Source organism: Balaenoptera physalus (genome assembly GCF_965194825.1).
Source record: "Balaenoptera physalus genome assembly, chromosome: 4".
NCBI classification, from domain to species: Eukaryota; Metazoa; Chordata; class Mammalia; order Artiodactyla; family Balaenopteridae; genus Balaenoptera; species Balaenoptera physalus.
The window spans coordinates 56,270,373-56,285,552 of record NC_138891.1 but is presented as its reverse complement, the minus strand read 5'-3'; the positions used below and the strand labels follow the sequence as shown (position 1 = coordinate 56,285,552).

At 38.4% G+C, this 15,180-nt stretch overlaps 3 long non-coding RNA genes across 3 annotated transcripts in view; 2 read left to right on the top strand and 1 right to left on the bottom strand.

Moving 5' to 3' along the window:
• LOC309659401 overlaps positions 1-2,822 on the top strand; it is a 149,416-nt gene extending 146,594 nt beyond the window's left edge. Inside the window, exon 2 of the long non-coding RNA XR_014262783.1 lies at positions 1,842-2,822. This is a non-coding gene — a long non-coding RNA (uncharacterized lncRNA). The remainder of the gene's footprint in view (positions 1-1,841) is intronic.
• LOC309659381 overlaps positions 1-15,180 on the top strand; it is a 666,865-nt gene that overhangs the window by 245,590 nt on the left and 406,095 nt on the right. The window lies entirely within an intron of this gene.
• The window catches only part of LOC309659404, a 194,843-nt gene that overhangs the window by 140,178 nt on the left and 39,485 nt on the right, over positions 1-15,180 (bottom strand). The gene's annotated exons all lie outside the window — the stretch shown is intronic.

Genomic DNA, 15,180 nt, shown 5'->3' with positions numbered 1-15,180 from the left:
CTCTTTTGGGCCATTTGTGTTTCCATACAGATTGTGAAATTTTTTGTTCTAGTTCTGTGAAAAATGCCATTGGTAGTTTGATAGGGATTGCATTGAATCTGTAGATTGCTTTGGGTAGTATAGTCATTTTCACAATGTTGATTCTTCTACTCTAAGAACATGGTATATCTCTCCATCTATTTGTATCATCTTTAATTTATTTCATCAGTGTCTTATAATTTTCTGCATGCAGGTCTTTTGTCTCCTTAGGTAGGTTTATTCCTAGATATTTTATTCTTTTTGTTGCAGTGGTAAATGGGAGTGTTTTCTTAATTTCACTTTCAGATTTTTCACCATTAGTGTATAAGAATGCAAGAGATTTCTGTGCATTAATTTTGTATCCTGCTACTTTGTCAAATTCATTGATTAGTTCTAGTAGTTTTCTGGTAGCCTCTTTAGGACTCTCTATGTATAATATCATGGCATCTGCAAACAGTGACAGCTGCAATTCTTCTTTTCCGATTTGGATTCCTTTTATTTCTTTTTCTTCTCTGATTGCTGTGGCTAAAACTTCCAAAACTATGTTGAATAATAGTGGTTAGAGTGGGCAACCTTGTCTTGTTCCTAATCTTAGCACAAATGGTTTCAGTTTTTCACCATTGAGGAAGATGTTGGCTGTGGGTTTGTCATATATGGCCTTTATTATGTAGGAAAGTTCCCTCTATGCCTACTTTCTGGAGGGTTTTTATCATAAATGGGTGTTGAATTTTGTCGAAAGCTTTCTCTGCATCTATTGAGATGATCATATGGTTTATCTCCTCCAATTTGTTAATATGGTGTATCACGTTGATTGATTTGCATTTATCGTAGAATCCTTGCATTCCTGGGATAAACCCCACTTGATCATAGCGTATGATCCTTTTAATGTGCTGTTGGATTCTGTTTGCTAGTATTTTGTTGAGGATTTTTGCATCTATGTTCATCAGTGATATTGGCCTGTAGTTTTCTGTCTTTGTGACATCTTTGTCTGGTTTTGGTATCAGAGTGATGGTGGCCTCATAGAATGAGTTTGGGAGTGTTCCTCCCTGTGCTATATTTTGGAAGAGTTTGAGAAGGATAGGTGTTAGGTCTTCTCTAAATGTTTGCTAGAATTCGCCTGTGAAGCCATCTGGTCGTGGGCTTTTGTTTGTTGGAAGATTTTTAATCACAGTTTCAATTTCAGTGATAGTGCTTGTGATAGGTCTGTTCATATTTTCTCTTTCTTCCTGGTTCAGTCTAAGAAAGTTGTGCATTTCTAAGAATTTGTCCATTTCTTCTAGGTTGTCCATTTATTGGCATATAGTTGCTTGTAATCTCTCATCATCCTTTGTATTTCTGCAGTGTCAGTTGTTAGTTCACCTTTTTCATTTCTAGTTCTATTGATTTCAGTCTTCTCCCTTTTTTTCTTGATAAGTCTGGCTAATGGTTTATCAATTTTGTTTATCTTCTCAAAGAACCAGCTTTTAGTTTTATTGATCTTTGCTATCGTTTCCTTCATTTCTTTTTCATTTATTTTTGATCTGATCTTTATGATTTCTTTCCTTCTGCTAACTTTGGGGTTTTTTTGTTCTTCTTTCTCTAATTGCTTTAGGTGCAAGGTTAGGTTGTTTATTTGAGATGTTTCTTGTTTCTTAAGGTAAGATTGTATTGCTATAAACTTCCCTTTTAGAAGTGCTTTTGCTGCGTCCCATAGGTTTTGGGTTGTCGTGTTTTCATTGTCATTTTTTTCTAGGTATTTTTTATTTCCTCTTTGATTTCTTCAGTGATCTCTTGGTTATTAAGTAGTGTGTTGTTTAGCCTCCATGTGTTTGTATTTCTTACAGATTTTTTCCTGTAATTGATATCTAGTCTCATAGCATTGTGGTCGGAAAAGATACTTGATACAATTTCAATTTTCTTAAATTTACCAAGGCTTGATTTGTGACCTAAGATGTGACCTATCCTGGAGAATGTTCCATGAGCACTTGAGAAGAATGTGTATTCTGTTGTTTTTGGATGGAATGTCCTATATATATCAATTAAGTCTATCTTGTTTAATGTATCATTTAAAGCTTGTGCTTCCTTATTTCTTTTCATTTTGGATGATCTGTCCATTGGTGAAAGTGGGGTGTTAAAGTCCCCTACTCTGATTGTGTTACTGTCAATTTCCCCTTTTATGGCTGTTAGCATTTGCCTTATGTATTGAGGTGCTTCTATGTTGGGTGCATAATTATTTACAATTGTTATATCTTCTTCTTGGATTGATCCCTTGATCATTATATAGTGTCCTTCTTTGTCTCTTGTAATACTCTTTATTTTAAAGTCTGTTTTGTCTGATATGAGAATTGCTACTCCAGCTTTCTTTTGATTTCCTTTTGCATGGAATATCTTTTTGCATCCCCTCACTTTCAGTCTGTATGTGTCCCTAGGTCTGAAGTGGGTCTCTTGTAGACAGCATATGTATGGGTCTTGTTTTTGTATTCATTCAGCCAGTCTATATCTTTTGGTTGGAACATTTAGTCCACTTACATTTAAGGGAATTATCAATGTGTATGTTCCTATTACTATTTTCTTAATTGTTTTGGATTTGTTATTGTAGGTGTTTTCCTTCTTCTGTGTTTCTGCCTAGAGAAGTTCCTTTAGCATTTGTTGTAACGCTGGTTTGGTGGTGCTGAACTCTCTCAGCTTTTGCTTGTCTGTAAAGGTTTTAATTTCTCTGTCGAATCTGAATGAGATCCTTGCTGGGTAATCTTGGTTGTAGGTTTTTCCCTTTCATTACTTTAAATATATACCGCCACTCCCTTCTGGCTTGCAGAGTTTCTGCTGAAAGATCAGCTGGTAACCTTATGGGGATTCCCTTGTATATTTTTGTTGTTTGTCCCTTGCTGCTTTTAATAGTTTTTCTTTGTAGTTAATTTTTGAAAATTTGATTAATATGTGTCTTGGCATGTTTCTCCTTGGATTTATCCTGTATGGGACTCTCTGTGCTTCCTGGACTTGATAACTATTTCCTTTCCCATATTAGGGAAGTTTTCACCTATAATCTCTTCAAATATTTTATCAGTCCGCTTCTTTTTCTTTTTTACTTCTGGGAGCCCTATAGTTCGAATGTTGGTGTTTTTAATGTTGTCCCAGAGGTCTCTGAGACTGTCCTCAATTCTTTTCATTCTTTTTACTTTATTCTGCTCTGCAGTAGTTATTTCCAGTATTTTATCTTCCAGGTCACGTATCCGTTTTTCTGCCTCAGTTATTCTGCTACTGATTCCCTGTAGATAATTTTTTTTTAAAAGAAATTCACGTTCTTTTATTTATTTATTTATTTATTTATTTATGACCGTGTTGAGTCTTCGTTTCTGCGCAAGGGCTTTCTCTAGTTGCGGCAAGTGGGGACCACTCTTCATCGCGGTGTGCGGGCCTCTCACCATCGCGGCCTCTCTTGTTGTGGAGCACAGGCTCCAGACGCGCAGGCTCAGCAATTGTGGCTCACGGGCCCAGTTGCTCCGTGGCATGTGGGATCTTCCCAAACCAGGGCTCGAACCCGTGTCCCCTGCATTGGCAGGCAGATTCTCAACCACTGCGCCACCAGGGAAGCCCTGTAGATAATTTTTAATTTCATTTAATGTGTTGTTTATCATTGTTTGTTTGCCCTTTAGTTCTTCTAGGTCCTTGTTAAACGTTTCTTGTATTTTCTCTATTCTCTTTCCAAGATTTTGGATCATCTTTACTATCATTACTTTGAATTCTTTTTCAGGTAGACTGCCTATTTCCTCTTCATTTGTTTGGTGTGGTGGGTTTTTACCTTGCTCTTTCATGTGCTGTGTGTTTCTCTTTCTTCTCATTTTGCTTAACTTACTGCGTTTGGGGTCTCCTTTTCGCAGGCTGTAGGTTCATAGTTCCCGTAATTTTTGGTGTCTGCCCCCAGTGGCTAATGTTGGTTCTGTGGGTTGTGTAGGCTTCCTGGTGGAGGGGACTAGTGCCTGTGTTCTGGTGGATGAGGCTGGATCTTGTCTTTCTGGTGGGGAGGACCATGTCTGGTGGTGTGTTTGGCGTGTTTGTGACCTTAATATGATTTTAGGCAGCCTCTCTGCTAATGGGTGGAGTGGTGTTTCTGTCTTGCTAGTTGTTTGGCATAGGGTGTCCAGCACTGTAGCTTGCTGGTCATTGAGTGGAGCCGGGTCTTAGCGTTGAGTTGGAGATCTCTGGGAGAACTTTTGCTGTTTGATATTACCTGGAGCTGGGACGTCTCTGGTGGACCAATGTCCTGAACTTGGCTCTCCCACCTCAGAGGCACAGGCCTCATACCCAGCCAGAGCACCAAATCCCTGTCAGCCACACAGCTCAGAAGAAAAGGGAGAAAAAAAGAAAGAAAAAATAATAATTAAAATAAAAAATGATTATTAAGAATAAAAAAATTAAAAGGTAATAAAGAAATAGAAAAAAAAAAAACAGAAAGAAAGAAGGAAGAGAGCAACCAAACCGAAAAACAAATCCACCAGTGATAACAAGTGCTAAAATGTATGCTAAAAAAACAAAAACAAAAAAAAACGGACCGACAGAACCCTAGGACAAATGGTAAAAGCAAAGGTATACAGACAAAATTACACAGAGGCATACACGTGCACACTCAGAAAAAGAGAAAAAGAAAAAGAAAAAAAATATATATATATATCATTGCTCCCAAAGTCCACCTCCTCAATTTGGGATGATATGTTGTCTATTCAGGTATTCCACAGATGGAGGGTACATCAAGTTGATTGTGGAGATTTAATCTGCTGCTCCTGAGGCTGCTGGGAGAGATTTCCCTTTCTCTTCTTTGTTCGCACAGCTCCTGGGGTTCAGCTTTGGATTTGGCCCCGCCTCTGCATGTAGGTCGCCTGAGGGCGTCAGTTCTTTGCTCACACAGGACCGGGTTAAAGGAGCAGCTGCTTCGGGGGCTCTGGCTCACCCAGGCCGCGGGGAGGGAGGGGTACGGAGTGCGGGGCGAGCCTGCGGTGGCAGAGGCCGGCGTGACGTTGCACCAGCCTGAGGCGCGCCATGCGTTCTCCCGGGGAAGTTGTCCCTGGATCACGGGACCCTGGCAGTGGCGGGCTGCACCGGCTCCCGGGAGGGTCGGTGTGGGGAGTGACCTGTGCTCGCACACAGGCTTCTTGGTGGCGGCAGCAGCAGCCTTAGTGTCTCATGCCCGTCTCTGGGGTCGGCGCTGATAGCCGCGGCTCGCGCCTGTCTCTGGAGCTCCTTTAAGCGGCGCTCTTAATCCCCTCTCCTGGCGCACCAGGAAACAAAGAGGCAAGAAAAAGTCTCTTGCCTCTTCGGCAGCTGCAGACTTTTTCCCGGACTCCCTCCCGGCTAGCTGTGGTGCACTAGCCCCCTTCAGGGTGTGTTCACGCTTCCAATCCCAGTCCTCTCCCTGGGATCCGACCTCCGAAGCCAGAGCCTCAGCTCCCAGCCCCCGCCTGAGATATCTCACAATATGTCTCTCCTTCTCTCTGTGTGTGTGTGTGTGTGTGTGTGTGTGTGTGTGTGTGTGTGTGTGTGTATGTATATGTATATGTATAGTCAGCCCTTGGTATCCATAGGGGATTGGTTCCAAGACCCTCTCAGATACCGAAACTCATAGGTGCTCAAATCCCTTACATAAAATGGCATCGTATTTTCATATAACCTACAAACATCCTTCCCATATAAATCATCTCTAGATTACTTTTAATACCTAATACAATGTAAATGATATGTAGATAGTTGTAAATACAATGTAAATGCCATGTAAATAATTGCTGGCTCTTGGCAAATTCAAGTTTTGCTTTTTGGAACTTTCTGGAATATTTTTTCTGAATATTTTAAACTGCAGTTGGTTGGATTTGCAGATGTGGAGCCTGTGGATGTGGAGGTCAGACTATTATATATATGAACACACATACAAACTTTCTGCACATGCTTATGTTAGGGTTCTATCAAAACCCTATGGCCTCTGAGAAAAGTCTTTGGACGAATTTTAAAGGAGAGAATAGTATTCAATCATTTCTTTTCCACTATTAAAGGTCAAGAAAGCCTTTTGTTACAAGGCCTTCTTCCTTATTCTCTAGAACTAAAAGTAGGAAAACAGTTATCTATCTTTGATCAAAAACCAAGACAATTTATGCAATAACTTTCTTCTTTTCTGCACTGCTTTAATTTTCTTGAAGAAATCAATCCACTTGGGAGAATCTAGTTTCAATCTATAAAAAATCTTTTGGAGACTTAGGCCGGCTAGATTTAAAGAAAGGCCAAATGCATGAATAATTATAATTTTTTGTTTTATTGATCAAAGTATCTAGAGATCAAAGCTTGAATTGATATTTGTTAAGTTAATTTCAATAATAATAAAAATCTAAGGCTTCTCTGAAACATATGGTTATCTGTAAAATTTTGTAACTTTTTTTTTTCAGATAGAAAGAAAGGATATAGTAATTTAACAATGCAGTTCATCTCTTCTGAAGTTTAAGCCTGCTATCTACCAGCAGGATAAACTCTACATAGAATATCAGTCATATTATACTACCAGCAGCATCTGGCAAGAAAGACTATAGAAATCATCAGGCACAATTCATAGGAATAATCATGTTATTATTGTTATAATAATAATTATGTTATTATTATCTAGGAGAACTGAGCCAGCCTCTGTATGGCGAGCCTTTAAAGCCAAACATATTGTTAAAAACTGTAAATTTTGGTCAGAGGGGATTACCATGAAACTGAGGATGCTTATGCTTCAGGTTTTCTCTCTTGATCTGGACCCTTTCAAGGTGCTGTACTTGATTTTGTACTAGTAATTTTGTGTTCTTTACCCAGGCCCTCCTGGGATCCCCTAAACTGTCCCAACTTCAGGTTCCTAAAGACTGAGTCTACCTCAGGTAAATACATTGTTTGCATTCAGGGCATTATTAAATAGTTTTAAACTATCTTAGCAATTTGGAAAAATTCAGGCCAGTAAAAAAATTTGTCACAATCTCATCTAGTAATTATCAAATGTTTTGTGGCCTCTCCTTAATCATAACAGGTAGAGTAATTGGAATCCACGTTATTAAACTGAAAAAGATACCATCAGTTTTAGTATTAATCAGGCTTGACAACATTTTGTGTATCCAATGGGAGATGTAAATTACTATCAGTCATTTTTACACAAAAATGGCGCTGGTGCTGGATTCTGGTATTATTCTTACCTCTACATATTTATCTAAATCCTTTAATCTTTCAACTTGAGAGGTAACAGGTGTATTTTAGTGGATTTTATGTCACAAATAATTCTTCCCCTTAAAAATCTATCTTACTCGGCAAAACGCTGGTGACGCTTAGAAAAATAAATTGTTTTGCATCTTCCTAATGTAACATAGAGATTGAAACTTTAAAAGTACAATTTAAAAAAAGCAAATAAAGGAATTAAGACCACATCACTTGTTACCCCAAATGGGTCTGGGTCTGCTAATGACAAGTCAATAAACAGCTCCAAACCACCCCCACAAAAAAAATAAATAAAAGTACAATAAAAAAACAAAAGCTATATCAGGTAATTGGCCTGCCTCTAAATGCTACAACCTAAGTTTCAACTTTGGGAATAAAAGGTCTTCAGATGCTATCACGTAAAATTAACGGATCAGATGACTACTGATACAAACAGTACAGGTTTGGCACACTACTGAAAAGTAATCACTATTGCATTGGACTTACCAAGACTGCATCTAACATTTGAATATCAGTTGTGGCTTAAATCCAAATTATTATATTAGGAATCTTGGTAGATAGATAGGTGAGTATAAAATTAAGGGCTTACAATTTCAGGCAAAGAAACTTGTTTGAGATTCTTGGATTTGGGCATGAACATTTAATTACATACTTATGTATTATAATGAAATAGTAGAGACTTGTGAATAAATAGTTAATCACCTATTTAACGTTAAGGTCAGTGGGAATTTTTGCTCACAAAAGAACAGATGAAATAGGACTACTGAAATTGGCTTGAATTTCTTAGGCATTTTCTCTGAGCCTTTACACAAGTCCAGTTAAGAGTAACTATAGCTGATTTAATTACTTTTCGTAACACTTTACCTGAACTTTTTCTGTAGCATTTATTAACAGTTTGTTAGGTATTTATTATGTATAAGTGCTTTCTCTCCCACTACATTTTAAGATCTTCCAGATAGGGCTTGAGTCTGAATGCTCTGTTTTGTCCTTCGTTGCACCTTTAATTGTTGGTGTTCAATGGATTGCTGTTAAATAAATTGACCTTCAGTTTAGTGGTAGTAAAATTCAAGAGACCTGCATTTGTGTGTAGAGAGCATGGAGCTGAATTCTTTCAGCAGGTAAGACAGTCATTGATGAACGAGATAGGTACTTCAGGAATGAATGTTAAAATTTCCTGGTCACTAAATGATATTTAAGACCAAAGCATAGGAAGCGTAAAGGCTTAAAAAAAAGAAAGTGCACGTATCTATCTGTTAAATGATACAAAGTAAACAGAGAAAAAGCATTCATTTACCTTTATTGGTTCATTCATTCATTCATTTAATGCAAATTTGTGAAGCATCTGCTATGTGCAGACACTCTGATGGGCATCAGGATCAGCCCGTTGAATGACAGGTGCTCAGGGCTCATAAGGAGACCACAACGCGGGGGTCAGATTTACACCTAACACACTCAGTTAAAAAAAAAAAAAAAACACTAAGTGATTCCATGTAGGTGTTCGCTTACATTATTATAAAAATAAATTTAAACGTAGTTTAATAGATTTCTAACTGAATTGACTAACTTGTGCAGATTGTTAGTCTCTATGCTGATATAGACAAAATTGCTCCCCCAAGGTTCAGGTTGACCAAATTGTAATGAAGATGATACTGGGCCACTTGATGTCTTGTCTGTAGTTCCCAGAAATAATCGTGAAAATAGAAGGGCACTTAGAATGCCACTCTAATACTTTGAATACAGTTAGGCTTGGTATTATAGGCATAAACCAATCAAAGCAATCAATTAGTATGGCCTAAGGTAAATTAAAATAAAACTGATCAAGTTAATTTCATGGTTCTATGTACTGTTGTCATAAATGCCTCTTCTTACAACTGAGTGGTTTGCATCTTGAGAATTTTATTCCATTCTCAGCCAGCTTTTGACATTCTGAAAGAAGAAATAAGAAGGAAATCAGGTTATATACTTTAATTTTTAATTAAAAATTTAATTAATATTAATATTTAATTAATAACTTTTAACTTACCAATACATTTCCTATTAATAATCTCAGTCTTAGAGTCTCAGTAAGTTGGAATTTAGGGATCTTTGAAATCCTCGAAGAGCCTCTAGTTGTGTGGTTTCCATGCTGCAGCCTGTGGATCTCAGGGGAATCGCAGGGTTGTGGTGTGAGGTCTGTAATTCCATATGGACACCAATCGTTTTCTTTAGCTGAAGTAAAATATCTCATATGTACTCTTTCTCACTAGTTTTCAAACCAATTTAAATGCTATTTTGAATAGTATCAAATGGAGTTATTTTAAAGTGTTCCTGAAACCATAATAGTGATTTGACGATACTTTCTTCTTCCTTGATAGAACCTGAAATCTGTTAGCAATCATGTGGAGAAGGTGGTGTGTAGAAGTTTTAGAATTTGAAAGGTCCCCACTGAAGAAACGAGTTGGAAACTTTAGTGCCTAGCACATAGTAGGCATTCAATAAATGTGTTTTGTATGTTGGAGTAAATACCTGCACTGTAGATCTAGCCAAACCTTTTCATATTAGGGACATAGGTAAATGACTTTTTCAAGTTCCCTGTGAAAGGTAGTGGCAGGTCCTATATAGAAGAACCTGTATTATCCTACGTCTGTCTCATATAAATGTAATTGAGTACCATTCTGAAAGGATCATTATGCTCAGTTAAGCCTATTGAAACTTAAAGACTGTGCTGAGACTTAGGGATAAGGTTTGGCCTTCCCCGGAGGTCATTCCCAGAGACAATAACCAGAAAATAAATATCTGGAAAAGTCATAGCAAAGTCTCTAGTATAGAGTTTATCAATGTGTGACTCAAAGAACTTGCATTAAAATCTCCTGGGATATCTGTTAAAATACAATTATCTGGGTACCACCCTAGTTCTACAGAATCAAACTTTGTGTAGATTCTCATGTTCACTCATCTCTCTGGTGACACTTGTGGTCACTGCAGTTTGAGCGTTGCTGTGCTGTTGCATGAAAGGGAAGGATTAAACTCACTCCCTCAGGTTCGACTTGAAGGCATCTGATGACTGTACCTTCTCGCTGATCAGTGAAAGATGGGGTCTTTCTATATCTTCACCATTTTACTGGGAAGAGAGAGATTTAGACAAGATGCCTCTTTTCTTGAGGCCATACAAGGATACACGTGGCCTGAGACCATACTGAGTCAGCTATGCCTTACAAGTCAGGTGATCTAAAGCCAACATTCTCCACATTGGGTTTCCTTTTGTTATTCCCTGACCTCCCATGAGTCTTATTTAAGTGTGTCGGACTGCCTCGGCAGTGCAAGAGGAGCACGATATGAGCCCTGTGAAGGGGCTCTTCATCCTGCCTGAGGATAACTGCAGTGGAAATTAATGAGTCCCCAAGGGAAAGGAGATCTTGGGGACAGCAGACCCATGTAGTTCAGATATCCCTCCAATAATTTTCCTTCCCTGTACTAACCATGAAGGATCTGTATATATTATTTTTTTTTTTAAAGAATAGCATTTAAGAGGCAAGCCTAGGACAAAATATTCCCTGGTGTTGAGTCCTTGGGACTCATAGGGTGTTAGCTGCCCCTGGAAACCACTATCTTTTATTAAATGATGTGAGAAAAGTTGCTTTTCATGTGTTCATATGTGTAAACATCTTACCACAAGAAATGGGAGGTAGTGTTTTTGGTGAGTTATTGTTTTCTTTCAGGGATCAATGAGAAATTGAGTTCACGTGAAACATAATAGGAAGCAGGAGTCTCAAAATGGAATCAAATACACCTAGTGGTTTGCATTAAATTGACTGAAATTGCTTTGAAAGAAACAACTCCTAATTGCCATTCTTCATCAAATTATTCATTTTTATAAACAAAAGCTTTTAGACTGTGCGTTAATGAGATCCAGATCAATCTAACTGGGAGCACAGGAAGCTATTAAAGTTTAGTAGGGAAAAAAATGCAAGGAAATTACTGATAGCATAAAAGTTTTCTCTGACTTAAGGAGAAATGCTTTCAAATAATCATACGGCCTCCCAAGATAATAATCACCATCTTGCACAAATATAGCTGCTATGAAATTAGCTTTCAAACCATTTAGATTCATCATTGTCCTTTTATTCACATCCTCAAAACACTGGTCTGACAAAACACCAGAAATCATATTCTTTCCTTCTTTAATGTTTATATTGTATAAGCTAAGATTATGATAAAAATTGTAGTGGGTACAGCATTACCTTTGTAGCATTTGCTATTATTATTTTATGCAGTCAGTAAAGATCAGAATGTGAGCAATATCACTGAATTCCTCTTGCATGGCGTGGAGTGAGTCCAGGAGAACACAGATGAAAACATCCAGTTTGAGTCTCACAGTCGCCTTACTGCTGCTTCTCCATTAACCCTTCTCCCTAATCATAAATCATAAACATGCTTTAAAACTTAGCTTAAATGTAGCTTCTTACTCAAATATTTTTCTGTTTTTATCACATCACATCTGTCTTCTATAAACATTTTATACTTGTCTCGTTATACTTATTGGAATTCATGTAATATTGTATGCATTTGTATGCATACCTTATCTGACCTTATTTTCCAGGTCCCTTCTGGTGAATACCATGCCCTAACCGCCTCTGTACCCCATGTGCTACTTAGCACATACTGCTCAACAAATGGTGAGCAAATGAATAAGGACCTTGAGAATGAATCAAGCTTGAGTTCCACTCTGCTTACAAGCTTGTGTGTCAAGTTGCATAAGACATGTATGGTGATCTGGTGGGACAGACCTGGAAGAGGCCCACTTACATGAAGCTCAAGGAGCCTCTTGGAAGAGAACTCATTGTAAGGGAGGAAAGAATCTGGCATGAGGAGCTTGCTAAGCAAAAGACCTTAGTGACTAGAGGAGTGGGCTGATTGTGAGGAGAGCATGAGTTTCGACACCAGTCCAGTGTTGCCTCTCACTGGACTCAAGTGTGACTCTCACTTGAATAAATGTAAAAGAGCTCTTTCCCTGGAAACTCTCCAAGCCCTGGGGCATCAGCATTACTTATCAGATACCCTGTAAAGTGTTGAAGATCACAGTAGGGAGAGGCCTTGTTCTTCCTCACTGCATAATAGAGCAGAGATATGCAAAGTGTGGTCCGGGGACTGGAGCCAGTCTATAAATTGGTCCATGATGAGATAAGGAGCTTGAATCAGAACCTAAATCAACCATGTCAATGAGCACACTGTTTACTTCAGCTGACATTTTTCTTTTTATGATAGCAAGACATTCCTGATAAAGGAAGAAGAGGGTTCATTTACATTCTGGCAGGACCTCCTTACTCTTGGTAACAGAGGGATTGTGGACTGGCTATTTTGAGAAATGCGGTAATAGAAAACCATGTTGCTTTGGCATCTCCTGGGTCCCAGAGCACCACTGACAGTGGCAGAAGATACTAGTGCTAGTAGCTGTACTAACGAGGGGATTCACATTGGAGGAAAGAGTATGGCGGTTCCCAGAAAGAACTGTGGGACCCAGTGGAGCAGCAGAGGCACCAAGTGAGTTTGGACTGGTTTGTGAGCACGTGTGAAATATCTCCTGGGGACTCTCTAATGCATGTGAGGAGTAATTTGTAGCAATATAAAGTTATATGGAGGAGACAGGAGCAAGAATCGGTGGAATGTGTGTTAGCACCTTGGCTTCTTGCAGTCATTTGTGATAGAGCTTCTAAGATTGACCTCTTATCCAAATTTGGGCACCTCATTTTATCCTGGCAGTGTAGCTCCAAGAAATGACCAGAGGATGCACTTGCAGAAATTGAGAAAATCTTTTAGAATAGTGTGATGACAAAAACTATGGGTGAAGAGAGGAGCAGTAAGTAAGAGTAAGCTAATAGAACAAATGAATGGAAGGGAAGCAAATTGAGAAAGAAAAAATATTAGAAGAATTAGAAACCAATGAGATGGATATTATATCTATCTATCTATCTATCTATGTATCTATATTCTGAAGTCTATACATTTTTTTGAAGGAGGCAAGCCCACATTTTCTGTGTGTATATATGTTTGCTATTTTCATATGCATGCAATTATTTAAAAAATAATTTTTAAAAAAATGACAATAATCCATGAATGTTATAAATGAAATAAGATTTTTAAAAAAATTATTTATTTATTTATTTATGGCTGTGTTGGGTCTTCGTTTCTGCGCGAGGGCTTTCTCTAGTTGCGGCAAGTGGGGACCACTCTTCATCGCGGTGCGCGGGCCTCTCACTATCGCGGCCTCTCTTGTTGCGGAGCACAGGCTCCAGACGCGCAGGCTCAGTAATTGTGGCTCACGGGCCCAGTTGCTCCGCGGCATGTGGGATCTTCCCAGACCAGGGCTCGAACCCGTGTCCCCTGCATTGGCAGGCAGATTCTCAACTGCTGCACCACCAGGGAAGCCCCTGAAATAAGATTTTTATAAACTCACACAGTACATCAAAATCAGTTGCCATTACTGGAAAATTATCTTTTTAAATTGATGAAGAATATACACACATACACACACACACACATACACACACATCTGTCTCTAGATTCAAGATGACTTTCATAAGTGTAACTGAATTCCCCAAATCTCCAGCTATTCAAGTACCAAAAGATAGGAAAATTCTTGGGATGAAATTCTTTATCATCAGTGTCACCCCCATCAACAAAGGGCGTTCATAGAGTGACTATAAAAATAATTGTTTATATGCATTGTCTGTCCACTAGAAGTGCCTACAACATAACATGAAAGTGGAAATGTGAGTGAAATCTTGTGCATTTACATGAAAAAGAAAAACTGAATTAAATCTATAATTATTAGCCATTAGTTTTTGGTGTATATTTTTGCATCTCAAGAGTATTTGGCAGATAGTAAGTACTTACTAATACTTAATAAATGTAATTAAATGACCAAAAAATTAAATTTGGACAGTTGAGTTTGAATGGACAAAAGGAATTAAGAATTCTGAGGCAAGTCAGCTGCAGAAAGTCCCCATTTTTCCTCTTGGATCACCCCGTTTCACTCTAATTGTACCTTTGTTTGCTGAGACCTGATATACCTGCAGATAATCATGGTTGTTTCCCTAGCCTATTCAGTTAGAGCTTAGCATTTTTATTGTATCTGAATAAGAATACTTATTCCTGTTTTTTTTTTTCAGTGACCCTAGAGATAGTCAAATACTGGAAACCCAAGAATTGAACCTTGGTGGGACCTCAGAGACCCATTTAGTTTAATCATTTCATTTTACAGAGGAAGAAACTGAGGTCCAAAGTGGCAAACTGATTCACTCCAAATCATGCTATTGATTTTTTTTCCCCCCTTAGACTCCTCATTTCTCTAAAGAGTTGCTGGTAAAAGATAATCTAGTATCCCAGGCACTTTGCTGAAAAACCATGTACAAAGTGATTGTCTATGCAACATTCAAAATGGTCAGCTCCAATAAAATTGCCACGTTCATTTATTTAGTTCCAAATCCACTCTTCATTTAGTGTATTCCAAAAGAACTGTCAACAGACTCAGTATAGTTTTATAGTTTGGCAATTTGTCAATTGACTCCTTCCAGCCTCTTTTTACAACCTGAATTTGCAAATGTTTTCTGACTGACTCACCGTTGGGCCCTAGGAGTCTTTTTGCAAACTCTTTACCATCTGGGAAACAAATACTGCCTCACAAACATCGTTCACTGTTTGATTTCCATGCCGATATTGATTCCAGGGCCAAGGCACATCCAGACCCAAGACTGAATCCATCCTCCTTTTCTGTCAGGATGTCTGTAACTCATCTTACTTTTATATCTCCTCTCAGTAGAGCCTAAAGTATCTGACTTCAGGGTGGGTTTATGAGTGAAGCACTGAGAGCAATTAACATTTCAATGAGAGCTACCTGTGGATTCCCCTATTTTAACAGCTGTTAAATGGAATTACTTGTCTGCTTCAAACTCCAGGCTGGTGGGTTGTGTGTAACCATGTGGGAAT